Source organism: Phyllobates terribilis, unplaced genomic scaffold (genome assembly GCF_046119375.1).
Source record: "Phyllobates terribilis strain yellow unplaced genomic scaffold, ASM4611937v1 Scaffold_7__3_contigs__length_470593459, whole genome shotgun sequence".
Classification (NCBI taxonomy): Eukaryota; Metazoa; Chordata; class Amphibia; order Anura; family Dendrobatidae; genus Phyllobates; species Phyllobates terribilis.
The window spans coordinates 289,941,502-289,967,820 of NW_027362767.1; the positions used below are offsets into that span (position 1 = coordinate 289,941,502).

Below are 26,319 nucleotides of genomic sequence, written 5' to 3' on the forward strand. Positions count from 1 at the left end.
ATGTGATCTCTTTCTTCCAATAGAATAGATATGTAATTGATAACCCCAGTATAAACATTACCGAACCCTGATCTGTGCATGTCCATAATTAATATGAAGGTCAATTTCATGTAAAACATTTTATTAGCTGTTGTTCTGCTTAAAAGGTTCTTTGAAAAATGGAAGCATAAAATAAAGGATATGAGTAAATCTACTGCTAGGGTTTTTGGGCATAAATTGAATACTGGCTGAGAAACATATAACATTATTAAATAATTAAATCTAAAAATCTATAGATAAATTATAGTCAGATAGTTTAATAATTATTTAGAAGATGTTATAAATAATAACTTCAATCCTACTTTTTTTATGTTTATTTCTGCAATTTTTTTGTTCTTGATTTTGAACTTTCAGTGCTGAAACTTTTTAAGTTACTTTCAGTGGAAATCTGAACCTTAGTTATGGAGATATACTCATGTAAGATTATGGATATTCTGTGTACATAGACTACATGTATGAAGTATGGGCCCCCACAGAGGCCCCTTGGACTCTTGACTTATGAACCTTATCTGTATCTAGCCTTCAAGATCTTAATGGAGTTTTTACTAACTGTATTGTAGATTACCAGTGAATATAGTCAAGTGTTATTCCCTAAACTCCTATATATAAGAATCCTAATTTTTTTTTACTGACTCGTCTTCACTGCTAGTTATAAGTAAAGTGTTAGTAAATATAATACGAAAAAATACAAGATTACACAGCTCTTTACTCCCCATCTAGAAAAGACAATTAAAGCTGACCACCCTGCTACCTGTATAGTACAGAAGATGATGGATTCATTCTAGGAACAATCCTCAAAGTGATTTACCATGTCTCTATAACAGTGTGCAGCTGCTGTATTTTCTTCTATTTTTATAATTATTTGTAATTTTTGCAAGAAAAAAACATTTTTTTCTAAAGTAATATTAGGGGAAAAAAATTGCCATTTCTGCTACAGATTTTCCACACATTTACATTTGCAATTCAAATCCACTACAGCGGTCAGTTTCCACTTTAGATTTTCGCTGCTATTGTACAAAGAAGATTTTTCCATACAGAAATTACGCTTAGTGAGAACATACCTCTACACTTAGGTCAGTACATGCTCTCTGAGCACATATAACCTTACCCTAATACCTTACTCTGGATGAGAGATAAATATATATCTATCTTGTTTTAGGTCCGCATGGATATTTATTACTATTATTACTACTATTCTTATGGTTATTGTAACTATTATTATGTTGCTTGATTTTGTCTAGATCAGTTTATATTTTTATGCAGTGATATTTGTAAAGGAGATAAAAAGGAGTTGGTAAAATGACAGCACTTTCTTCAATATCAACCTGAAATTATTGAAATCACATCTTTATTATATTTCGTATATATGTTGTTCTGTTTTGGGAATTGATTTATTTTCTTGTTACACTTTTAATACAGTCCTTAAGAAATGGTAATACACATAAAAACATCCACGCATCAAAGTTTTCTTTTTGCTGTTATTGTAGATGTCATGGCTAATTACTATGTCAGTGACTCATTGGCCTGGAAATATTTATTTGTTACTATATATATATATATATATATATATATATATATATATATATATACACACACATATATAGTGTAAACTGAATACCTTGCAAGTGTTCTTCTTAAGAAAAAGAAAACTTTGTGATATACTGTGCCCCTATGGGCATAAACAGTTTGATAAGTATGAGCCACCTATCCCAGTAAATTCTAAAGAGCAGCACTATAGTATATAGGTACGTAAGTGATATCTAATGTATGGGATACATCTTAGCGCTTGCAGTTCTCGTCCTCTTGTATTTGCAAGCATGAAACACTGCACTGCCACAGCGGGGGCCAATGCCGTCATTCAATTCCTTATGTAACATCAGACACATGAATGGTAGATGTGTTTTCTAATATAACATACGTAGATACAATAATCCATTAGCCATATCACTGACTTGCAGTGTATCAATGGCTGCAGCTAATGTAATGTTGGGAAGTTTGGAAAAATGCTCACCTGTTATAGTATTGGTTTACAGCTGTAAAGTAAATGTACTCCACTGCTTGTATTGCAGTTAAAGCATGGTATTAAGGAGGATTGAGTCGGAAGGAAACCATAAGGCGTCTCATAACCCACAGACCTGTGGCTTTAGCTAAAGCATGAACGCTGTGCAGTTACATAGCTCTTAGATGAGGGAGTTACTTAATGACACGTGATGACACGCAAGGCAAAGATGCACAAAAATAGACTAATCTGGTACACAGCAAACACAGGAGGCAAATAGGGTGGACTGTATTACCCTTTCTACTGACAAACTGAAGTTGAGACTTCATAGGAGTTTTTTTGTGTCTTTCTTTTCACTCGTTTTAGTGGAGAATCGAGGATTGAGAAAATAAAGACATTGACAAACAGTTGAGTGAACAGATACAGTTTACTTAGGGGTAAGATACAAAGAAACACACAAAATATCAAAAGATACAATGGAAGGATAACAAACACAGAAGTAAATAAGCAATCACCTGGTCCCATAGTCCTTGGGTTGGAGGATTGCACCAACACCCAGTGAATGAGAATGAGAGTAGCGTAGGTCCTGGTCACGTTGTTGGCGTGTCAGATAGGTTCAATTCCCATCTGTCTATCCCATCCTTATATACCCTGCTTTACAGTTTTACTATACACACCGTTAATGGAAAATCCCCAGTATTATAGGAGCTTCGACCACTCAGTCCTAATTAGTATATATAGTTTTATTAACAGGTGGACTTTCTATCAGTTACATCATAGTCTTAAGATTTCTTTGATATTCCTTATACTTAGACTATTATGAATATTGATGGAACCATGAAATCACCACTGGTCCATTTGGAACTGGTAAAGCTGTAAAGCAGTGGGGGTATTTTTATATAATTCACAGAAACTTCTTGTTTGGTGTCACAGTTTTTGAGAATGGGTTGATTTACAGTTCTGCAATATTCTTAATAATTTTTAACAATAGATCAGGTCAATGTAATGCCAAGCTGTTAGTGTACTTGGAATGAAAACTCGAGGGATCTGGCTACGTACATTATGCCACCCCACACCATAATCTCCGAAGTAGGACCGGTGTGAAGTTCCCTTGTGATGGCCTCTTCAGGGTGTTGCCTGTGGTCTCATCAGATTTGAAAAATAACACATGGTGATCTATCCCACAATGCAAGTGAAACTAGATATCACATATCAAGCCTAAGTTGTCAAATGGTGTCTACACAAACTATGAGAAGGCATTTGCATGAGATTGGGCTACAAGCCAGATGTCCAGCTACAGTTGTTCCATTGACCTCAAGCCACCGCTCTCAAAGGCGATCATGGTACAGCTCAAGACGGCAATGGAGGCTGCAATGCAGGACTATCCTCTTCAAGGATGAGTCCTGCTTTTGTCTGGAGACAACGTGGCCAACGCCATGAAGAGGCCTTCACGAGGCAACATGAACGTTTCCCAGGTGTTTTCGAAAACAAGAACACTAGCCACATTTTGCAATTTAAAAAAAAGAATTCCTCCCACCTGCCCCCATGCTCACGAAGCAGTGTACTCTTCCACTGACATATCCGACGCAGGGAAGGGGTAGAGCTATGCATGGTAGTGACATCATGCATCGCCCAAACATGCACGATGACTTCAGCTACCGGCCTCTAATGAGATGGTGACATGTATAGGTATTGCAGTGTAGAGAGCTACTGGCTGTCTGCACTGCAATAAATTATACTGAATGTGCATCCAAGAACACAGATTCAGCTGAAAAAGGTGTTGGCGTTGTTGGGCCTTCTTCCTCCCTGTGCCTGGTTGCGGTTATATCCCTGGTCTCAGAATCTCAGGTGCAGAATGTAGCCTCAGGGGCCGCATGAGACCCGCGAGCTGCGTGTTTGTGATACTTAGCATAACTTATTCACAAATACAAGGTGTGACAACCATTTTTGATGGTTAAAGTTGATCTGTCATGTTGAAATTACTGCCCAACTGATGGACAACATGTATACAGATTTGCAGGAAAAATCAATGTACTGTACTGTATTTTTTTTATTTATTTCCTTGTTACTCTTGGCTGAGGTCATCTCATTGACAGGATACATTGTAAGACGTTAGGTTTAGATTTCAACCTCTCAAAATTGCAGGATCTCCCAACAACTTTCACTGCTGGAACGTTCAGCCATTCATATTGTCTGTATACTGTACTGTATGTGTGGCTTTAGAAACAGATTTGTCTTTTGGAAGACCCAAATCTGGAAATAATGGAAATATAAAGATTTACTCAGGTGATGACATAATCAATACGGCTAATTTCACATGTCTATGAAACACGGTCCATGCTCGGACCGAAATACTTGGCCCAACAGCTGGGCCACTTCATAGCCATATATGAGGCAGTTAGCTCAGGTGGTTGGGCCAGGTATTCTAATCTAAAGCGGGACTGTGTGAAAGTGCCCTTAACCTGATCCAAAAAACCTTCCCACCTTCAGGCATTCTCACTATCAGTTTCATTATACCTTTAATTATAATACTGATAGTGTGTTTAGGTTATTATACAGGGTGGGCCATTTATATGGATGCACCTAAATTAAATGGGAATGTTTGGTGATATCAACTTCCTGTTTGTGGCACATTAGTATATGGATGGTAACCATGGTGGCCATTTTGAAGTCGGACATTTTGGATCCAACTTTATTTTTTTCAATGGGAAGAGGGTCATGTGACACATCAAACTTATTGAGCATTTCATAAGAAAAACAATGGTGTGCTTGGTTTTAACATAACTTTATTCTTTCATGAGTTTTTTACAAGTTTATGACCACTTATAAAATGTGTTCAAAGTGCTGCCCATTGTGTTGGATTGTCAATGCAACCCTCTTCTCCCACTCTTGACACACTGATAGCAATACCGCAGAAGAAATGCTATCACAGGCTCCAGTATCCGTTGTTTCAGATGCTGCACCTGTACATAGTAATCTTATGTAAAAATAAGGAGAATCGTAAAATTCATACACGGCCAGGATGCATCTATAAAGCTCCATCTAATAGACTAAATAGGAATGCCCCAAGTCTCAACCTTTTGTCACATGTTGGGATTTGCAGATGGATGGTGTGTTGTTCTACGTGCACCAACCTCCACAACACTGCTTATGTGACCATATAATTCTTGATAGCTGATTCCAATATGTTCAACTCTAGACCAAAAGGTTAAGTAGTATTTCTCCCCCCTCATCTTGTAATCCCCTGAAGCTTAAGCTTCTTCGGAAATTTATTTATAAATTACTGTTACGACTTACTACTGCTTCACGGGATTCGTCAGCTAATAGGATTTAGATTACCCCTCCCATTCTTAGAGATTGCGAATCTGAAGTATATAAAGAGAAGGCAGGTAGGATGTCAATAGCAGATAATATCCGTAAGCCGCAAAACACACTACCAATCCAATTTCAGGTAAGGAGTGCATATTTTATAGCAATTGTACCCATAATTGTCCGCATAGCATTGACTTAAGGTTGGGTTTATGACTGATATAACTTATCAGTTATAGGTTTGTATCTGTTAATTTTAACTGTTAAATAATTTGTACTCTTTTAGATTTTGCACATGTCACTTACATTGGAATATAAGGAATAGATGTAAATGTCCTTAAACAGTGAGTGTACAGTATACATTGTCCACACTTTCTTATATTGTGCATGATGCCACTGAGAGTGGCTCCAAGCCATTGAGTTGAAGTGGTTGGTAGTATAGTAAGCAACCTTTTTTTTATTATTTTCTGGACAACCTATCCAAAAATCATGGACTGCTGACATTTTTTACAGACACAATGGGTGCCATAAAAAATAATGAAATATTGATACATGTCTATAGCGAAATATACAGATCTAATCACTTTCGCCGCCTTGACTGTAAACTGTAAAATGATGATAATAACATCATACTAATAGAAAAAAATATCACAAATGCTTCAAATTTTTTTTACGAACACCAGAAGAAAAATGCCCTATTATTACAGATTTTCTTTTTGTTCTGGAACTTATGGATGCTTGACAACCCTGGGTGGTAGAGAAGGGACTTTTTCCATGAAAGCTATCTCTCGGTCCGGAGGCGCAAACACTTATTATTTGTGGGATATCATCCATCTTTATTGATGCTGGTCGGACTTTTTTGTTCAACTGTTCTGAGTATAATTTTCTTTATCAATACATTTCATCCTATAATAATATGTCCAATATATAGATATCTTCAGTTGTGTTAGTTTTAAGTGAATACCTAAGCTTGATAAGACTGAGGAGCCACTATTTTTCATCCTTGCCATTTGCTATTTTTCATCCTTGTCATTTGCTATTTTTCATCCTTGTCATTTGCTAAATTCTTGAAAAGTTAAAAAGCATCAATATTTTCCCATCCCCCATCTGAACTGTCCAGCTTTTACGTATGGTAAGAGCCATGACCTTACAATGTACCAGAATGGAATCACGTCATTTGGTTTTTTGACCTTGAGAAAGGTGCCTGTCCGGTTTGGAGCTCCAAGGCTCCTCATTTTCCACAGCGCAGCCCGCATAACGTGATTCTCTCCATTCTTCGATATATCTCCTCGAACCAAGGGGCAGCAGCAGATATTCGTGCTTAAATAGGTGTTGTGCCTTCACACAACTCCACTAAGTGACCGCAACCACCCCATCAGTGGTGTTCTGTTTAAACGGTAATGCCCTAGGGTGCGCCTTTGCCCCTTTCTAGAGTTCTTCATGATCTTACAATTGTGATTTTTGTTTTTGTACCGAGATCATTACATTTTACTTATGCTCTACAAAGTCACATTTATTTTAGATCTGGAAACTGAAAGAATACAAAAAAGCACTCTATACATATGTTATGCTATACTGTCCACCATACAGTCATCATGATGAGGTAATGAGAGTTTTACAGTATTATTAAATTCCTGGAACGGTCTATGACCAAATCCTTCCCTTGACAATTATTTCTAATGCAGTAGGAATCGTGGATACTTGTAGTCACCTGATTCTGGGAGAATTGTAGTGTTAAATGGCCAGCCGATAATGACTAAAGAATAAGAAATAACAGAGAAGAAATAAGAGTTATTTATAAAGATTTTGCCTACAGCAACGTCCCCTGTTTCTATGTATGTTTTCTGTTAAGTGGATGTTTTTGTGTCAGATTTTGGATCTGAGTAACTTTTTTTAACAGTTTTTCCTGAATTAAATTGTGTATGTAGTTGGAGAAATGACGTATATTCTTTATTTTAAGGCTGTGGCTATGCAGTAACATTAGACGATGGTTCTATAATAGAGGGACATCACAATTGTTGCTTTGGTAGAGTGAGAAATTGCAGTTTATCAAGATGCAATTGCCATAAATGAGAGCAATTTAGTCCTAAGACTATTCCTTGGGTCAAAATACATGTACTGACTGGGCATACAGATCTATATGGACACAGACAACAAAAAGTCATCATAATTTCATGTAAATAAGTGTGTCAGCTCCTTACCAAGTATTACTGGTCACTTGTATTTACTAAATGGAAGCTCATCTGAAAAGAGAAGACAAAGTTAATGGACCCAGCGACTTTAGTTGCCCGAAAGAAATGTTAAACTAAACTGGTTTTGATCATATATATCTGAACATCTGGTTGTTTTACTGCAAAATGTGTACTTTACAACTCTAGTTTGGTTCTTATATTAGAGAGAACACTAATTGAACACAGCAAATCATATATATCAACTTGAATAAGAGGAATAAACCCTGTAGTGCAATAGTGATATATATTTGCTTGGAAAGAATGGCAGACCATTCAGAAACATAGGGGACATAGGTGGAAAAGACAAAATGCCTTTATTATCTGGTGGCACTACCAGAGAAGAATGGCCGCACTTCATAAAACCAATACAGAATATTATAAAAACAGTGAATCAGGGACCATACAGGAAAGAAAAATCTCACAAACGCATATTTCAATATATAAAGAGTGACACAAAGCCATCAATATTGTGGAGTGTACAATGCTTTGCTGATTGTGATGTGATGTGTTCATTGTGACTTGTAGGATTGCTGCTTCCAATAGGTGGCGCTATAGAGTTCAAGTCCTCTTTTTCTCTGAAGAGGCAATTTGCACAATGCTTTGATGTGATCTGTTAACCAAGTGGCTAACCAGAATAAAAAAACACAATGGGTTCACCTACCACTCAAATATGTGTGCTGTCATATACTACTACTATTAAAATAGACACCCTGTGAATTGACCAGGGAGTGCATACACCAGAAAGATTTGTCATAGACAGAGTGCAATGCATGCAGACATGCTGCAAACTCTAAATAGCACAAGGGTACACCATAATACAGCAAACATGTACACTTATAACCACTTGTAATTATAGTAGTAATGGAGGAATTACCTGTATGGTACAATGGAATAGTGCGGCGCACACCCCGATGCGCGTTTCAGAACGAGTCCTTCGTCAATGTTTAATAAAGGTATTTTATCTTATCCACCTATGTATCCTATGTTTCTTTGACCTTTTGTTCGGTTTTCCTCTTTTGTCTTTTTAGTGTGGTTCTTATATACATAACATGCTTCAGATTAACCACCCAACTAAGAACCTAATCGAAAACCAAGTCAAAATGTAAAATTCTCTTTCTGGTGTATTTAATGTGTCTACTTGTCTTGATCCTTTGCTCAATGCCTTCGTTTTCATCCGTTTTGTCATTATCTGTTTTTTTTTCCTATTGTGAACAATTGTTGATGTAATGAAAAACTATCACTAATATATTGCAAAGTGTGCAAGAGTGATGCCAGCTAAAAATCAGCGGGATCTACTGAAAAACTATTTACGTGGGAAATATCTGAAGGAAACAAAGATTGAGCATGCTGGACATTAAAATTCATGGTCCTTTGCTGCCCAGAAGTGAAGTAAGAAGTGTCAGGCGGCAGCTTATTCGCCTACTGCACTCTGGCTTATAGGGAATGCATGCAGATGGGAAAAATTATGGAAGATAGTGGTTGGCAGAACAAAAATTTGGCTGAAATTATGTGCGTGTTGTTATGGTTAATATTTTATACCTTGTTTGGATTATCAGTAAGACAATTCTATATATCTATATTGTTGGGAAAATCAAGAGTTAAAAGTTATAGCAACATGTATTTCCAAGAGATGTTCTCATAATAGGGATAAAATAATGTTTGTAGATTTGTACTTATCAAACACCTGTTTCTGGGATAGAGAGACTGAGACTGCGACCCTGGATTTATACAAGACTTGTGGGTTAGATAAGCAGGCGCATTCGGGGAAGACAGTTCAATACAGTGTCTACGCTTCAAATATTTTTTGTATGATAACTAACATTGTGAGAAGTCAATTACGCAAATAGATATTAATCAATAAGAAATAGACAAGTATATCTGAGTGGCTCTATTGAATTCTAAGAGTATAAAAAGTCCGGTGATGTACAATAAGTTAGAAAATGCTTATGACCAATGCATTGTCCACTTGCTGCAAGATAAGAATAAAGAAATACCTTGATTTAGTTGACATTGTACCTGGGTGAATACATTTTTCTAACAGTGAATTCAGAGCATATCTGAAAATTCAACTTTTGGACAAGCTTACGAAGTGCCATGGGCCCCTAAAGTTATTCTTATTATATTAACAAAATGTACCGTAGTTTTGAAAGTAGAATTAGGCTTTAAGGTGTAAAACTACTTACTGCAATTTTTGATCCATACATAGTATTTTGATCTGATAGATCAAGGCAACATATTGTCCAACCATAGTGCTCAACCGTGCGCCCACAACCACGTTTCACAAAAAAAATAGTAACACACAGTCATTCACACTTACCATAATTACTCAAACACAACACCTACATACAGCGTACAATACATAAAATAAAGACTACATCAGTGACTCATACTGGACTCAACTTTCTGCCACTTTTGCCACAAGTTCTATACTTTGCTTATCATCCATGATTGAGAAAGTTTGGGTAACGGTATTTTGAAACAGTGAAGTTTCTCCATATCAACTTCTTGAACGTCAAAGTCCAAATTGCTAACCGTGACATCCTCTCTGTGGTATAGTATAATTTGTCCTCTTAATAGGCTGAGTGTAACAAATCACATCGCTATAAAGATTTCTTTATACACCTTTAATAATAATAACAATAGTAATAGAAATAGGGACCTTGCAATATTTCTTAGAAGAATCCAACATGATTTTCCGGGGAATCACCAGTGGATCTACCGCTTTTTAAACAGCCAATAAAACAGCCATTGGTCATTTAAATTTTTTATGAGTGACACTTATACCTCGTTATGGTGAACACCAGTCCAAATATCTAAAATGCCTTTGTATGCATCCAAATTAGATTGATGGTAGTCCAAGTCTTTGTCCAAGTCTCTGTACACATGCTGATCTGATGCCATATAATTTTTTTTTGTTTACAAGGCAAAACTCCATACTCTTAGTAGCAGTTGTACCTGGTATTACAGTTTTGTTTTATTCAAGTGAAAGGGACCAAGCTGTAATGCGATGCCAAGCACAGCCACCGCTAAAAGTGCAGAGCTGTGGAATATGGATCTGTATAACCAATGAAGGGAGAGTCGTGCATGCTGGGTTGCCATAACGCCTTCAAAAATCTGATCAACGGGCTTAACGTTAGTCAGACTTCTCCAAAACCTATTGAATTTTGATGGCCATTTCAAAGGATAGTCCTTTAATTTTGGAAAGCCAAAAACCCATGTGAAGGAAAGATTTTAGAAATTTAGATAGATGTAAAACTCGGCACTCAGATAGGATATGATCAACAGAAGAAATGTATTCAAACAATCCAGTGGATCCAGATAATATTAATGTTTCGGTCCTATATCTGGATCTTCATCCGAATGAAACAAATTGCGTGGAGTGATCAAAACATGAAAGTAGCACTATGGAGGGCGCAAAATCCGTCGCTGTATGCAATGTGATCGCATCTTCTATTTATCATATCCTATCTGGGTGCTGAGTTTTACATCTATCACTATTATTAAGGTATGTGCACATGTTAAGTATTTGGTGCAGAAATATCTGTACCCCTTGGCGGAAAAAAGCTGAGGCAAAAATGCGCGTTTTTTACTTGCGTTTTTAGTGCAGATTTTTCTCCACTCATTAGTATGGGTGAAATCTGCAGCAAAATCTATGAAAAAATTGACATGCTGCAGATTTAAATTTGTAAGTCACAGATAAGCAACATGTGCATGAGACTTTAGGATTCTCATTCACTTTTCTGGCATCAGGATACCCTTCAGGTTTTGTGACAAATCTGCACTGAAAAAAAACATAACAAAAACGGAATGTGTGCACGCCGCCTTATGGGTGGGAACCCTACTCGGGCACCTTCCCACATTTTTGGAGTACTGTATACCACTTCTTCCTTTAAGAAACTTAGTCACAGAATGTCCCAGGCCTTAATATTCTGTTCTCTTCTCATACTTCCTGGTAATCACATTGGGATAAAATATTTATTATTACTGTATTATTCCCGTTTGTCCAATGATTTATACAACAACCATTGTTTTGCATTATTATCACATTTCACAAAACTGTTATTACTAGTGATGAGCGCAAGTGCTCGTTACTGGAGTTTGCCTAGGGTGCTCGGGTATGCATCGAGTATCGTGGGTGCTCGAGTGACATGTTCGAGTCCCCGCGACCGTATGTTTCGCGGCTGTTAGACAGCCACAAAACATGCGGGGATTGCAAGTGTTTGTCAGGAAATCCCTGCATGTTTTGTGACTGTCTAACAGCTGCAAAACATGTGGTCGCGGGGACTCGAACAACCGCAATACTCCGAGCACCCTCTGCAAATTTGCGTAACGAGCACTTGCGCTCATGACTAGTTATTACTTCTGCTGCAGTGGGGGGCACATCCTGTGACCATCCTCTCGATCTGTCACATTGCTAGAGCCCCTGTGGATTCCATCATGCTGCTAAATTTTTAACAGTTTTTTTTAACTTGGCAGGAAATTGTTACTTACTTTTAGTTTATTATTTCTGTTGATTTCTCTAGAGTCATTTAGTACAGATCTAGTGCAGATTAATTATTCCTACAAGTGTCGTCTAGTGGCGTCTGGTTACAGAAAATCAGCATAGTATTGCCCTCTACTGTACAGTGTATTTCTCCTTCCTTTTACAATCCCATAATGTAGTCACTGCCGTCATAGTGTGTGTTTGCTGTGTCTTACAATCTGTATTCTGTTTTTCGCATCCTTATATTTAAGTAGTTACCAACTTTTATCTTTTGTTCGCAAAGAAATATCTTAAATCAGTCTCCTAAATCTTGTAGCATCTTGCCAGTCTCTGTACTTTCTGTTCTGTCTGTACAAATATGTGACCCCTATAGCCATGAATTTTGGGGCTTTGAGTTACTAGCATAAGCTTTATGTTGAAAACAGAATTGTAACTGAACATTTATAGCATTCCTGTTTCCAGGAAAATAAGTTTACTAACTTCCGCTCAAGAGAAGGGGGAGTCCCACATCAATGTTGGCTTAGGCAGAAACTGACGCTGATGTAGAGATAGCATTGAGGCACTGAGCGCTGCCCTGTGGCACTGGCATAGCAAGGAATAGGGAGAAGGGTATATTAAGAGGTGTTGGCAAGAAATGCATCTATCAGCATGTGTGTAGACAGAGGTAACTGCTAAGAGTGCTTCAAAAATAGTAGGTCAGACTCTGCTCTGCAATATGGGCCAGATGTTAAAGGGAATCTGTCACCACTTTTGAGTTATCAGACCTCTACTATGGCCATACAGGGTATAGAAAAGTAAATCTATACATACCTGTATGTCCCATAGCAGAGGTTTGATTGCAGAGAAAAGCATGTTCACTGTGGCGGTGCACTGCGCCGCAGGTTTCTATTGCGTAAGCGCCGGGGAGTCATTTTCACTTCTCGGCGCCTGCGCAATAGAACCCTGCAGCGCAGTGCACCGGCAGACGGGACCTGGATGAAGCAAAGCGCGCTCTATGTGAACGGTGCTTTGCGCATGCCCGGAAAGTCAGGGAGCACAATGCATGTCACAGGGCCCTGTAAAGTGCAGGGCAGGTGGGGAACATGATAATTAAGCATACAGGCGGGGATTGCTTGGTGTCCCCTGGACGCCAAGCCTGTGCAAAGTAGAATTGATTAAAGCACTTTTCTCTGCAATCAAACCTCTACTATGGGCTATACAGGTATGTATAGATTTACAGTGGGGAAAAAAAGTATTTAGTCAGACACCAATTGTGCAAGTTCTCCCACTTAAAAAGATGAAAGAGGCCTGTAATTGACATCATAGGTAGACCTCAACTATGAGAGACAAAATGAGAAAACAAATCCTGAAAATCACATTGTCTGATTTGGAAAGAAATTTTTTTAAAATTTTGGTGGAAAATAAGTATTTGGTCAATTACAAACAAGCAAGATTTCTGGCTCTCACAGACCTGTAACTTCTTCTTTAAGAGGCTCCTCTTTCCTCCACTCATTACCTGTAGTACTGGCACCTGTTTGAACTTGTTATCAGTATAAAAGACACCTGTCCACAACCTCAAACAGTCACTCTCCAAACTCCACTATGGTGAAGACCAAAGAGCTGTCGAAGGACACCAGAAACAAAATTGTAGCCCTGCACCAGGCTGGGAACACTGAATATGAAATAGGCAAGCAGCTTGGTGTGAAGAAATCAGCTGTGGGAGAAATAATTAGAAAATGGAAGACATACAAGACCACTGATAATCTCCCTCGATCTGGGGCTCCACACAGGATCTGACCCCGTGGGGTCAAAATGATTTCAAGAACGGTGAGCAAAAATCCCAGAACCACACGGGGGGACCTAGTGAATGACCTGCACAGAGCTGGAACCAATGTTACACAGGCTACCATCAGCAACACACTACGCCGCCAGGGACTCAGATCATGCAGTGACAGACGTGTCCCCCTGCTTAAGCCATTACATGTCCGGGCCCATCTGAAGTTTGCTAGAGAGCATTTGGATGATCCTGAAGAGTATTGGGAGAATGTCATATGGTCAGATGAAACCAAAGTAGAACGGTTTGGTAGAAACACAACTCGGAGTGTTTGGAGGAGAAGGAATGCTGCGTTGCATCCAAAGAACACCATACCTACTGTGATGCATGGGGGTGGCAACATAATGCTTTGGGGCTGTTTCTCTGCCAAGTGACTGATCCATGTACATGAAAGAATGAATGGGGCCATGTATCATGAGATTTTGAGTGCAAAACTCCTTCCATCAGCAAGGGCATTGAAGATGAAACATGGCTGGGCCTTTCAGCATGACAATGATCCCAAGCACACCGCCAGGGCAACAAAGAAGTGGCTTCGTAAGAAGCATTTCAAGGTCCTGGAGTGGCCAAGCCAGTCTCCAGATCTAAACCCTATAGAAAACCTTTGGAAGGAGTTGAAAGTCCGTGTTGTCCAGCGACAGCCCCAAAACATCACTGCTCTAGAGGAGATCTGCATGGAGGAATGGGCCAACATACCAGCAAACAGTGTGTGTCACCCCTGTGAAGACTTACAGAAAACGTTTGACCTCTGTCATTGCCAACAAAGGATATATAACAAAGTATTGAGATGAACTTTTGTAATTGACAAAATACTTATTTTCCACCAAAATTTGAAAAAAAATTCTTTCCAAATCAGACAATGTAATTTTCAGGATTTGTTTTCTCATTTTGTCTCTCATAGTTGAGGTCTACCTATGATGTCAATTACAGGCCTCTCTCATCTTTTTAAGTGGGAGAACTTGCACAATTGGTAGCTGACTAAATACTTTTTTTCCCCACTGTACTTTTCTATACCCTGTATGCCCATAGTAGAGGTCTGATAACTCCAAAGTGGTGACAGATTCCCTTTAAGGCAAGAGGTCAGCTATTCCTTTTGACATATACATCATATTTATTTCATGAAGAGCAGGTCATAATAATAATTTTTATTTCTATATCGCCAACATTTACATTGTTATGCAAATTGATTACATACAGGTGCTTCTCACAAAATTAAAATATCATCAAACAGTTAATTTATTTCTGTTCTTCAATACAAAAAGTGAAACTCGTATATTAACCAACTTCACCTGCCAGAAGTGTAGACTACTGGCTCTTTTAGAAGAAAAGGTGCGGGGACTGGAAGAAAGAATTGCGACATTAAAACTCATCAAGGAAAATGAAGACTTCCTGGACAGAACAGAAGCGTCACTACTGGTCACGGAAAGTGAAGGAAGCGTCAGAGAACCTCCAGAGGCAGACAAGTGGAGGCAAGTGACCAAAAGAAGCAAGAAGACCATGGAGACACCACCAACCACACAACTGAGAAACAGATTCCAAGGACTTGTGGAGGACGAAGATGGCACTCCTAAGGATGAGGCACTACCAGCAAGCAAAGAAGAAAAGAGCACCCAGAAACACCCAGAAGCGACAAGAAAAAGGACAGCCAAGAAGGGAAGAAGAGTGGTGGTGGTGGGAGACTCACTACTGAGAGGAACAGAAGCAGCTATCTGCAGACCGGACATAACCGCAAGAGAAGTATGCTGCCTCCCAGGTGCGAAGATCAAGGATGTTACCGATAGGATACCGAAGCTCATCAGTTCCAAGGATGTCCACCCATTTCTTCTGATACATGTTGGCACCAATGACACGGCAAGGAAGTACCTACCGACAATCTGCAAGGACTTTGAAGCATTGGGGAAGTAAGTAAGAGAACTGGATGCGCAGGTAGTTTTTTCTTCTATCCTTCCAGTAGATGGGCATGGCGTCAGGAGATGGAACAGGATCCTTTATGTGAACAACTGGCTGAGACGATGGTGCAGACAACAAGGATTTGGATTCCTGGACCACGGTGTGAATTACCTCTATGACGGACTCCTTGCCAGAGACGGACTACACCTCAACAAACCCGGGAAACACACATTCGCCAGGAGACTCGCAACACTCATCAGGTGGGCGTTAAACTAGAAGAAGAGGGGATGGGAAGGAAAACGCCGGACACGAACATGAAACCAGAGAACATACTTGTTATGTTCTGCTACCAGAGCTAAGGAAAGAGAGGAGATCTGTCCCTACGATAGAACTCAGCTTGATCCCTACGATGTAACAGGGGACCTGATCCTGCGATCAGACCTGCTAAAGTCCTAAGCTAGTCTGTACGGAGACCTATAGATGTGGGGAAGGAATCCCTACAAGTACTAAGGACTGGGAGGAAAATGGGACACCTCCTAACAGAAATAGTAGCAGACAGACGAACAAACAAAATATAAAGAACACAGAGGTCCGTAGACCAAGCAAACTTACAGAGTAGATACAGAGCACAGGCTAGCTAAAAAGTAGTTATTCAATGAAGTCCAGCAAAGCCAGAAGGGCGGAGCAGGATTAAATAGGCCAACAAGGTCATGTGACCAGCAAAGGAAAAAACCTAAGAGCAAGGTTCTAACAGTACCCCCCCTTCTAAGAGGATCCTCCGGATCCCCTAGGACCAGGCTTATCAGGAAATCTCCTGTGAAACGCTCTGATAAGTCTGGACGCGGAAACATCATCCGACCTCACCCAAGAGTTATCCTCGGGTCCGAAACCTTTCCAGGCCACAAGATACTGCAAACTACCTCTATACCGTCTAGAGTTAAGGATGCGAGAAATTTCATATTCCCCGTCCTCCACCACCGGAGGAACAGAGGCAGAGGCGTCACAATCCGATACAACCGCTTTTTTCAACAGAGAGACATGAAATACCGGATTAATTCTCCAGGAGGTAGGAACCTCCAACCTAACAGCAGATTGGTTGACAACCTGAAGCACCTTAAAGGGCCCTACAAACTTGGGACCCAATTTCTTAGAAGGAATCCTCAACCGCAGATTCCTAGAGGACAACCAAACCATGTCACCAACAGCGAACAAAACCTCCTGTCGTTTCCTATCAAAGTAGTCTTTAGATTTTCTGTTGGCCTCCTGAAGATTACCACGCACATCCGTCCAAACTCTCTCTAAATCACCGGAAAAATTCTCCTCCTCAGGCACGGCAGATCCCAACTTGGAGAACGACCCAAACGACGGATGTCTCCCAGAACAACAAAAAAAAGGCGAACAACCAGCAGAAGAAGATGTATGGTTGTTAAGAGCAAATTCAGCAAGTGGCAGAAACTCAGACCACCCCTCTTGATTGTCTGCCACAAAACAACGCAAGAACTGCTCAACATCCTGGTTTTTCCTTTCTGTCTGGCCATTAGATTCAGGATGATATCCGGACGAGAACGACAAATGAACTCCCAACCTGTCACAAAAGGCATGCCAAAAACGAGCCACGAACTGAGGACCCCTATCAGAAACAATGTCAGTAGGAACGCCATGAAGTCTGACAATTTCCTTGACAAAGGCCTTAGCAAGAGTTTTAGCGCAGGGCAGTTTGACGAAGGGAACCAAGTGACACATCTTGCTAAAACGGTCCACGACCACCCAGATGACAGTAAAACCCTCAGAGGGGGGAAGGTCAGTTATAAAGTCCATAGCCAAATGTGTCCAAGGAGCACTGGGAACCTCCAAAGGACAAAGCAACCCCGCAGCAGGAGTATGTGAGGACTTAGATCTAGCACATATAGTACATTGACGCACCCACTTAATGACTTCCTTCTGCCATCCAGGCCACCAAAAACTGCGACTCACCAGTCTCTTGGTCTCAGAGATTCCGGGATGACCTGCCAACCGAGATTCGTGACACTCAACAAACAAATCTCTCCTAAAGGTCCCAGGCACAAACAACCTCCCATGAGGAGTGTTAGATGGGGCATTCTCCTGTGCTTTAAGAATCTCATCTTCCAAAACGGAGTCCAAAGCAGCTATCACAACACCTTCTTGTAAAATGTTCTCCTCTTTCTCAGCACCGACTATGGGAGAAAAACTGCGAGACAAGGCATTCTTAGTACCAGGGATGTAAGTAACGGAGAAATTAAACCGCGAGAAAAACAGTGCCCACCTAGCCTGACGGGCATTCAGGCGCTTGGCAGCATCAAGATATATCAGATTTTTATGATCCGTAAGAACCTGAACGGGAAATTCCGCACCTTCCAAGAAGTGGCGCCAGTGTTCAAATGCGAGTTTAATAGCCAATAATTCCCGATTACCAATATCGTAATTCAGTTCAGTCTCCGAAAAATTTTTTGAAAAAAGGCACAGGGATGTAATCCATCCCCGTTATCCTGAGACAATACTGCGCCAACCCCCACAGAGGAAGCATCAACCTCAACCAAAAACGGCTTAGTCACATCAGGCTGTATAAGGATGGGAGCAGAGGTGAACCTCTCCTTGAGATACACAAAAGCTTCAATGGCCTCAGAAGACCACTGAACCGCATCAGCACCTTTCCTGGTGAGATCGGTCAGAGGTTTGACAATACTAGAAAAATTTTTTATGAATTTTCTGTAATAATTGGCGAAACCTAAAAACCTCTGTATCGATTTCAAACCAATAGGCCTAGGCCATTCCTGTACAGCTTGAACTTTAACCGGGTCCATCTCAAAACCTTCGCTGGAGATAATGTAACCCAAAAAACTAATTCTCTGTACAGCGAACTCACATTTCTCCAGCTTAGCAAAAAGCGAATTGTCCATTAATAACTGTAATACCTTACGTACGCTCCGCCAATGAGACTCCAGATCCGGCGAATAAATCAAAATGTCATCCAAATACACAACCACATTTTTGCCGATCAAAGGTCTAAGGATGTCATTAATAAGATTCTGAAAAAATGCAGGAGCATTAGTAAGACCAAAAGGCATAACCAGATTCTCAAAATGACCCACAGGAGTGTTAAAAGCAGTCTTCCATTCGTCACCCTCCTTCATGCGCAACAGATTGTATGCCCCCTTAAGGTCAATTTTAGAGAACCACTTGGCCCCCATTAACTGGTTAAACAGATCAGGAATCAATGGCAGTGGGTAAGGATTGCGTACAGTAATTTTGTTAATCTCACGAAAATCCAGACAAGGACGTAAACCGCCGTCCTTTTTTTTTACAAAAAAAAATCCAACCGCCACAGGAGACTTAGAGGGCCTAATGTGACCGGCGGCCAAACTTGTCTGTATGTATTCCTCCAAAGCCTTCCTCTCAGGAATAGTAAGGTTAAATAAACGACTTTTAGGAAGAGTCGCTCCAGGGACAAATTCAATAGAACAATCATAGTCTCTATGGGGAGACAAAACCTGCGATTCCTTCTCAGAAAAAACTCTCCAAAAATCCTGAATAGGAACAGGCAATTCTCCCCTATCCAAAGCTGCAATACGCCCGTTACAACACTTGTCATAACATTTATGGCTCCAGGATTTAATTTCACTGGTAGACCAATCCAGTACAGGATTGTGAAATTTTAACCAGGGCAATCCCAATATTACTGGAGAAGGCAAGTTATTCAAAACTACCAAATCCAATTTCTCATGGTGAACACCATTAATAGTGAGAGGAAATTCACAGACCTTGAGAGTAATATTCTTCAAAGGGGAACCATCCACAGAAACCACAGCAATGGGGGATGATAAAGGTTCGGGTTTTAAATTGAGTCTTTCCAAGAATCCCCCATCAATTACATTCAGAGTAGACCCACAATCAACAAACACCCGAAATTCCATTAATTTTTCCTGAGCAATCGTGGAAGCAGCTAAAAATATACCCTTGGAATTTAAACAGGCAATACGAGCATGACTGACCATTTTTTTTTCTTTCTTCATACGAAGCTCACAGCCTTTAATCAAATGACCAGATTTTCCGCAATAGAAACACAAGCCTTCAGAAAATCTATGGTCTTTTTCTTGAGAGCGAGGTGCCACCGATCCAATCTCCATCGGTTCACCACTGTTAGTACACACATTCTCATAACCAGAAACTGACATAGCAGAGGATTTGCTCTCATTAACCCTTGCACGCAGTCTCCTATCCACCCGTATAGCTAATTGCATAGCCTGTTGCAAATCTTCAGGCGTAGGATAAGCAATTAGCAGGTCTTTAACCCTTTCATTGAGCCCAGCAAGAAATAGACTTTTCAGAGCAGAATCGTTCCACCCTGTTTGAGTAGACCAACGACGGAAATGAGTACAATATTTTTCCACATTACCTGATCCCTGTCTCAAACGTCTTAACTCAGTCTCAGCTGATGCGACACGGTCAGGATCATCATATAATAGCCCCAAAGCAGAAAAAAAACTATCCACTGATCTGAAGCATGTATTGACGCGCCCCTGGGCCTGAGTCGTGCAGCGTTGCGCACGCGGGAGCCTACCCGGAGCCGGATCGGATAGGGGTAGTAGTCTCGTGGCGATGACCCGGTCCGTGCCCAGGGAGTCAGACTAAGTGGCGGTATATTAGCAGTAGATGTAGGACGACTACGCCACCCGTTGAATGCAGCTATGGAGCTGCCACTGCAGGGCAGACTGCTGAGGCCGGTGGAAGGATGGTGCAGTGTGGATGGTATAACCCCCAACGGGAGGGGATGGCCTCAGGGCAGCCGACGTGGATGATGGGGGTAGCAGGAACCACTCAGAGACGATGCGGTGTAGTTCAGGGTCTTTACTGGTGACAAAGATAGACCCTCCCGGAGTACTGGCTAGCGGTCGGGGCCTGGTCAGTCCTTGAGCAGATGGGATCCCCCTTGGCCAGGCGGAGTTGTAGGCCTCCCCAACTAATTGTACTCTTCTGGCTTCCTTGCTAGAGGCGGGTAAAGGTAGCCCACGTCCCTGAGTGTACCGTGTGGTGCTCACCCGTATGGCCGGTGACTCGGGGCCTTCTAGTGGCTTCCGCTCCACGACGGCGGTGCTGGTCCCACGCGTGTGACCGTGCCTTCGGGTTTCTTGGCCAGAGGACCTGAAATCCCCTGCCGGTCGGTTTCTGCTGCTGGGTCAGGGTTAATCCCCACAGCCTCGGACTCCGGGTCCGGTGTAACTCTTCAATCAGGGCGAGCTCTTCAGCTGCCAGCCCCTGATTCCTTTTAGCACTGCTCCCACTGAGCTCCTGATCTTTCTTTCCTAAGCTGCTCCTCTTCTTCTCTACTCTTCTTCTCTACTCTTCTTCTCTCTAACCCTGCCTCAGCCCCAGTTTTATATAGGGGAAGTTCTTCCCCTCCCAGGACTGGGCAGGAGGTGTGGCATGCATAGGATTCCTGACCAAGAGACCTCCCACCTGCTCTCAGACATAACATTGCTATTACTGTGGAGACCAGACCCCTGGGGTGCCACATTCCCCCCTAGTGAAATTTAGTACTCCGGGACTAAACATACTTTTGTAAACATAACAAGGTGTAAACAATAACATTCTGATAGAGACAACACATAAGGTGGTCACGGCGTGTCCGCAACCGGGTGTAACTTTTGAGGAAAACAAGGGTGTCCATTTCACCAACACAGGGAGACGTAACCAGGTAGGGGTCTGTCCTTAACAGTCTTTCAGTCCGTCCTGGGTTACGCTCCAACTATATGCACAAAGGATTCCCGGTAAATCCACCAAAGACTCCTATAAATAACTAGAAACACATAATTATACACAAGCAACAATAAACAGGTAAACATTAATAAAATAGCTTGAACATTTAGATCCTCCACCGTATGGGCAGCTGGCCTCTAGTGACCCTAGTGGACCTACGGAGCTGGTTGATTGGTCCTGAGCTACCGGGTATAGGAGCTGTCAAGGGTAAACTGGGCAGCCGTCTACGGACTCTTTGGCTCACTAGGGGTATGGCAGGCTCACTATAAGCAGAGGGTTGATTTTCCTGGTCTGCTTGTGTAGGGCCTTCTGCCTCCTGGACCGGCTGTTCTTCCAGTTCTACCTGTGTCTCCGTAGGCACTTGGGATGCTGGTTGGAGGAACGTGAGGACGGGTACCACAACAGCACCATTGACTTGAGTCCAAGACCGAGGGAAGTCTCCGAGCACAGTACTGACCATATCTTCCCTTTCCTCTATGGGTCGAGGGTCCTCTTGTTCCTTTTCAGGGTTCCGTAGCTGTTCGGGACACTTCTTTAGGTGATCCCGGGATACAATGGCTGTGGTTTCCCCTCCGTCTTTACTGATTGTACAGACCTTTGGGTTGTCGTGGCTTGAGGGCAGTACGGTGTACGGGTCCTTCTCCCATTGGTCGTCCAACTTGTGGAGCCGTCTTTTCCTCTTCAAGACCTGCTCTCCGGGCACCAGGGGAACAGCGGGAGCATACTGGTTGTAGGTTTTCTCTTGTCTTTCCCTAGCTTGACAGAGACTACGCTCCACGCTCTCCTGTACTTTTCGGTATTGCTGCTGCCTCTCTGTGTCCCAGTGGGCTTCTGGTGAAGTGTCCTCGGGTGTCAGGACTCCCATCTCCAGATCAACAGGAAGCTTACCAGGTCTTGCCCTCATTAGGTAAGCCGGGGTACAGTTGGTGGAACCTACAGGGATGTGGTTGTATAGGTCCACCAGGTCGGGCAGCTTCTCAGGCCACAGACTGCGTTCCTCCAGGGGCAATGTTTTCAGGAGATCTATCACCACCTGGTTCATTTTCTCACAAAGTCCATTAGTTTGCGGGTGATAGGGTGTTGTTCTTATCTTCCGGCATCCATACAGGGTGCAGAACTCCTGGAAGACCTCCGCTTCAAAGTCAGGCCCCTGGTCCGTCAGCACCTGCTCCGGGTATCCATGCGGACGGAAGAAGTGCTGCTGGAAGGCTCTAGCTGCTGTGTGAGCCGTTAAGTCCTTGACGGGGACGACAACCAAGAACCGGGAGTAGTGATCCACGATGGTTAACGCGTAGACGTAGCCACTTCTGCTTGGGGTCAGTTTTACATGATCCAAGGCTACCAGTTCCAACGGCTGTCTGGTGATGATGGACCGCAGGGGAGTCTTCTGGCTGGCACGGTCCCTCCTTCTTAAGTTGCATGGGCCACAGTCTCTGCACCACCTCTCGATGGTTCCTCTCATGCCTACCCAATGGAACCGCCCGCGCAGCAGGAACTCCAGCTTCTTCCATCCGAAATGCCCAGCTCCGTCGTGGTATGCCTCCATCACCATAGCTGCGTCTCTTCTTGGCACCACTACTTGCCAGATTAGTTCATGCGTCCGGGAGTTAACCATTCTGCGGCACAGCTTTCCCTTGTAAAGGAACAGTCGACTCTTCTCAGCCCACAGTTGCTTGGCTTCCTCCGGAGCGTCTGGATCAAGGCGTGCATCTGGCCGAGTCAGCATCTCCTTTACCAGACGGACGGCAGGGTCACTGTCTTGCGTCTCCACCCAGTTGTAATGAGGTAAGGGGTTGAACGTAGCGGTTTGCTTACTTCTTACACGGTGGGAATACTGGATAGTCCCATTACGGTGGAACGTGGCGAGCTCAACTTCTTCCAGTTCCTCTGAATCTTCCCCTACGTCCGGTAGGTTTGGCATCCTGGACAGGGCGTCTGCGTTGGTATTGGAGCGTCCTGCCCGGTATTTGATTGTAAACTCATAGTTGGACAAGCGGGCCATCCACCTCTGCTCTAGGGCACCGAGTCTTGCAGTGTCCAGGTGTGTCAACGGGTTGTTATCCGTGTACACGGAGAACCGGGAAGAAGCGAGGTAGTGCTTAAAGCGTTCGGTGACTGCCCACACCACTGCCAGGAACTCTAGCTTAAATGAGCTGTAATTCTCAGGGTTTCTTTCGGTGGGTCGCAGTTTTCGGCTGGCGTAAGCAATTACCCGTTCTTTCCCCTGCTGGATCTGGGATAGTACGGCTCCTAGCCCGATGTTACTGGCGTCGGTGTAGAGGATAAAGGGCTGGCTGTAATCAGGGTACGCCAGGATTTCATCCCCCGTGAGGGCCATCTTCAGCTGGCGGAAGGACTCTTCTTCCAACTTCTCCCATCTGAAGGGCGGCTTCTGGTTCTTGGCCTTCCTGGACTGGCCTATCAGGAGGTCCTGCATAGGAGCTGCCTTTTTGGTGAAACCGGGAATGAACCTTCGGTAGTAGCCTACCAACCCGAGGAACTGCCTCACTTCCTTTACGCTGGAGGGGCTTGGCCATTCCTTAATTGCGGTGATCTTATCAGGGTCGGGAGCCACTCCGTCAGCACTCACCACGTGTCCCAGGTACTGCACCTTTGGCTTCAGGAGGTGACACTTGGAAGGTTTCACCTTTAGGCCGTAACTTGCCAGAGCTTCAAACACTTCCGCCAGGTGCTTCAGGTGGTCCTCGTAGGTCTTGGAGTAGACGATGACATCGTCCAGGTATAACAGGACCGTCTCAAAGTTCCGGTGTCCCAGACAGCACTCCATCAATCGCTGGAAGGTTCCTGGTGCGTTGCAGAGTCCAAACGGCATGCAGGTAAACTCGCTAAGTCCCATCGGGGTGGTGAATGCGGTCTTCTCCCGATCAGCCTCTGCTACAGGAACCTGCCAGTACCCGCTAGTGAGATCCAAGGTGGAGAAGAAGTTAGCAGATTTTAAAGCAGCCAAAGACTCCTCTATTCTTGGTAAGGGGTACGCATCTTTGTGTGTGATACGGTTAATTTTCCGGTAATCTACACACATTCTCATGGTGTTGTCTTTCTTTTTGACCAAGACTAGTGGAGCTGCCCAGGGGCTACAGCTATCCCTGATTACCCCAGCCTCCTTCATGTCTCTAAGCATCCCCTTGCCGTGTTGGTAGTGTGCAGGGGGTACGGGCCGATACCTCTCTTTTATGGGAGGATGGTCTCCCGTGGGGATGTGGTGTTCTACCCCCTTGACTCGCCCGAAGTCTAACGGGTGTTTACTAAACACTCTCTCGTACTCTTGAACCACCCGGTAGACTCCCTGTTTCTGGTGGGAGGGAGTGGAGTCAGTACCCAAATGTAGTTGCTGACACCAATCCTCCATTATTTTCTCAGAGCCGTTACCTTCCTCCGGATGAGATGGAGGCAAGGGTTCCACAGACTGTATAGAATTTTGGTTGATAGTATATAATTTGGCTAGCGTAGCATACCGGGGCAGGCATACTTCCCTTTTCCCGATATTTATTATGCGAACGGGCACCCTCCCATGGCGTACATCAACTACCCCCCGGGCTGTCAAAATGGTGGGCCTACTGTCTGAGTAGACTGGCTCTACCATGGCCTGGTAATCTCTACCTCTCAGACCAATAGCTGCCCGGCACCAAATCATCATTTCACTTTTCGGGGGTATGGCAATAGGGAAAGGGTCACACATTCTTACGCTACCAATCTCACCGCCGGAGAGTTCCACTTGTTGCCGTCGCATCAGTGCCCGGATCTCTTTCTGGAGCACTCGCTGCTGGCCGGAGCTGGCGTTCTTGGCAACCTGCTGTAAAATGAAAATCACCTCTGCAAGACAATTTTCAATCACATTAGTTCCTAGAGTTATCTTTGGGTGACTCTCGCGCTTGTCAATGTCCACAATGATCAGTCCCTGTGCTGCCAGTTCGACTCTACCGATTTTAATGGTCATTCTTTAAATCCGATCTGCGGCACGGGTTGACCATTGCTGGCAATGATACTCAAGTCGTCGTCAGGGTAGCGGGTTATATCCGAGTCATTCCAGTACTGCTTGAAGAGCACGTACGGGATGGTGGTGACCTGTGACCCGGTGTCCAGTAGGGCACTCATAGGAATGCCATCCAGTACCACAGGCAAGACTGGACGTCCTCCCACATATTTGTCGCGCCAGTTCGATGGGCCTGGTGATCTTTTTCCTGGGGGTTGGCCCTCTACCCCAGGTTGTGCCAGTTTAAAGGACAGTACCTTGCCATATGTCCGGGTTGATTGCAGCGGCGGCAGATGGGTTGTCCGTCCTCGTTGTATCGGTCGCTGGGTCTTCCTCTGGCCGGTGGGGTCCTCCTTGGTCGACGCCACGGGATGTCCTCTGGTCCGGATGCCAGCTGGATCTTCCCTGGAGTGGAAACCTGTAAAGACTGCACAGTTCGGGTTAGCGCAGCAACGCTTTTAGCTAGCTCTTGGACCTGATGGTGCAGGTCTGGAGCCGGGTCATTGTTCAAAGCCTGCGCATCAGCCCCCACAGGCCCTGCCGACAAGGGCACCGCCTCCTGGTGGTAAGTGATAGCTGGGCGCCTGTGGGTCACAACGCCACCCGGTGCCGGTTCTCGGAGCACCCGGATGGCTCTGTCCTTGAACTGTGCAAAGTCCAGATGAGGATCCTGTAAGGCTATGGCCCGCAACTGGGTTCGGTGGACATTGCAATATAGTCCCTCTATAAATTGTTCGGTCAACAGCCTGTCCTCGTTTCCCACGCTGTCGGGGTCGGTCTGCTTAATGG

General features: G+C 43.2%; 2 protein-coding genes across 2 annotated transcripts in view; one reads left to right on the forward strand and one right to left on the reverse strand.

Moving 5' to 3' along the window:
• Nucleotides 1–2,185, reverse strand: part of LOC141153177 (phosphatidylinositol 3,4,5-trisphosphate 5-phosphatase 2A-like) — a 124,232-nt gene extending 122,047 nt beyond the window's left edge. The window contains exon 1 of the mRNA XM_073637877.1: nucleotides 2,051–2,185. The gene's annotated coding sequence lies outside the window, so the exon portion shown is untranslated. The remainder of the gene's footprint in view (nucleotides 1–2,050) is intronic.
• Nucleotides 2,186–5,437: 3,252 nt separating this feature from the next.
• Nucleotides 5,438–26,319, forward strand: part of ARR3 (arrestin 3) — a 63,467-nt gene continuing 42,585 nt past the window's right edge. Inside the window, exon 1 of the mRNA XM_073637878.1 lies at nucleotides 5,438–5,489. The gene's annotated coding sequence lies outside the window, so the exon portion shown is untranslated. The remainder of the gene's footprint in view (nucleotides 5,490–26,319) is intronic.